The following is a 2,617-nucleotide window of genomic DNA, read 5'->3' on the forward strand; positions in this document are numbered from 1 at the left end:
AGATTGCTTTTGCTATTTGGGGTCTTTTGTGTTTCCATACAAATTGTGAAATTTTTTTTTCTAGTTCTGTAAAAAATGCTAGTGGTAGTTTGATAGGGATTGCATTGAATCTGTAGATTGCTTTGGGTAGTAGAGTCATTTTCACAATGTTGATTCTTCCAATCCAAGAACATGGTATATTTCTCCACCTATTTGTATCATCTTTAATTTCTTTCATCAGTGTCTTATAGTTTTCTGCATACAAGTTTTTTGTCTCCTTAGGTAGGTTTATTCCTAGATATTTTATTCTTTTTGTTGCAATGGTAAATGGGAGTGTTTTCTTAATTTCACTCTCAGATTTTTCATCATTAGTGTATAAGAATGCCAGAGATTTCTGTGCATTAATTTTGTATCCTGCTACTTTGCCAAATTCATTGATTAGCTCTAGTAGTTTCCTGGTAGCCTCCTTAGGATTCTCTATGTATAGTATCATGTCATCTGCAAACAGTGACAGTTTTACTTCTTCTTTTCCAATTCGAATTCTTTTTATTTCTTTTTCTTCTCTGATTGCTGTGGCTAGAACTTCCAAAACTATGTTGAATAAGAGTGGTGAGAGTGGGCAACCTTGTCTTGTTCCTGATCTTAGTGGAAATGGTTACAGATTTTCACCATTGAGGACGATGTTGGCTGTGAGTTTGTCATATATGGCCTTTATTATGTTGAGGAAAGTTCCCTCTATGCCTACTTTCTGCAGGGTTTTTATCATAAATGGGTGTTGAATTTTGTCAAAAGCTTTCTCTGCATCTATTGAGATGATCACATGGTTTTTCTCCTTCAGTTTGTTGATATGGTGTATCACGTTGATTGATTTGCGTATATTGAAGGATCCATGCATTCCTGGAATAAACCCCACTTGATCATGGTGTACGATCCTTCTAATGTGCTGTTGGATTCTGTTTGCTAGTATTTTGTTGAGGATTTTTGCATCTATGTTCATCAGTGATATTGGCCTGTAGTTTTCTTTCTTTCTGACATGTTTGTCTGGTTTTGGTGTCAGGGTGATGGTGGCCTCGTAGAATGAGTTTGGGAGTGTTCTTCCCTCTGCTATATTTTGTAAGAGCTTGAGAATGATAGGTGTTAGCTCTTCTCTAAATGTTTGATAGAATTCTCCTGTGAAGCCATCTGGTCCTGGGTTTTATTTGTTGGAAGATTTTTAATCACAGTTTCAATTTAAGTGCTTGTGATTCATCTGTTCATATTTTCTATTTCTTCCTGGTTCAGTCTCGGCAGGTTGTGCATTTCTAAGAATTTGTCCATTTCTTCCAGGTTGTCCATTTTATTGGCATACAGTTGCTTGTAGTAATCTCTCATGATCCTTTGTATTTCTGCAATGTCGGTTGTTACATCTTCTTTTTCATTTCTAATTCTATTGATTTGAGACTTCTCCCTTTTTTTCTTGATGAGTCTGGCTAATGGTTTATCAATTTTATTCATCTTCTTGAGATGTTCCTTGTTTCTTGAGGTAGGATTGTATTGCTACAAACTTCCCTCTTAGAACTGCTTTTGCTGCATCCCATAGATTTGGGGTCATCGTGTTTTCATTGTCATTTGTTTCTAGGTATTTTTTGATTTCCTCTCAGATTTCTTCAGTGATCTCTTGGTTATTTAGTAGTGTAGTGTTTAGTCTCCATGTGTTTTTATTTGTTACAGATTTTTTCCTGTAATTGATATCTAATCTCATAGCGTTGTGGTTGGAAAGACAGTTGATATGATTCCAATTTTCTTAAATTTACTGAGGCTTAATTTGTGACCCAAGGTATGATTTATCCTGGAGAATGTACACTGAGCACTTGAGAAGAAAGTGTAATCTGCTGTTGTTGGATGGAATGTCTTATAAATATCAAGTTAAGTCCATCTTGTTTAATGTGTAATTTCAAGTTTGTGTTTCCTTATTTATTTTCATTTTGGATGATCTGTCCATTGGTGAAAGTGGGGTGTTAAAGTCCCCTACTATGATTGTGTTACTGTCGATTTCCCCTTTTATGGCTGTTAGTATTTGCCTTATGTATTGAGGTGCTCCTATGTTGAGTGCATAATTATTTACAATTGTTATATCTTCTTCTTGGATCGATCCTGTGATCATTATGTAGTGTCCTGCTTTGTCTCTTGTAATAGTCTTTATTTTAAAGTGTATTTTGTCTGATATGAGAATTGCTACTCCAGCTTTCTTCTGATTTCCATTTGCATGGAATATCTTTTTCCATCCCCTCACTTTCAGTCTGTATTTGTCCTTAGGTCTGAAGTGGGTCTCTTGTAGATAACATATATATGGGTCTTGTTTTTGTATCCATTAGCCAGTCTGTGTCTTTTGATGGGAGCATTTAATGCATTTACATTTAAGGTAATTATCGATATGTATGTTTGTATTCCCATTTTCTTAATTGTTTTGGGTTTGTTATTGTAGGTCTTTTCCTTCTCTTGTGGTTCTGTTTGGGACTCTCTGTGCTCCCTGGACTTGATTAACTATTTCCTTCCCATATTAGGGAAGTTTTCATCTATAATCTCTTCAAATATTTTCTCAGTCCCTTTCTTTTTCTCTTCTTCTTCTGGGACCCCTATAATTCGAATGTTGGTGTGT

Source organism: Physeter macrocephalus, chromosome 8 (assembly GCF_002837175.3).
Source record: "Physeter macrocephalus isolate SW-GA chromosome 8, ASM283717v5, whole genome shotgun sequence".
NCBI classification, from domain to species: domain Eukaryota; kingdom Metazoa; phylum Chordata; class Mammalia; order Artiodactyla; family Physeteridae; genus Physeter; species Physeter macrocephalus.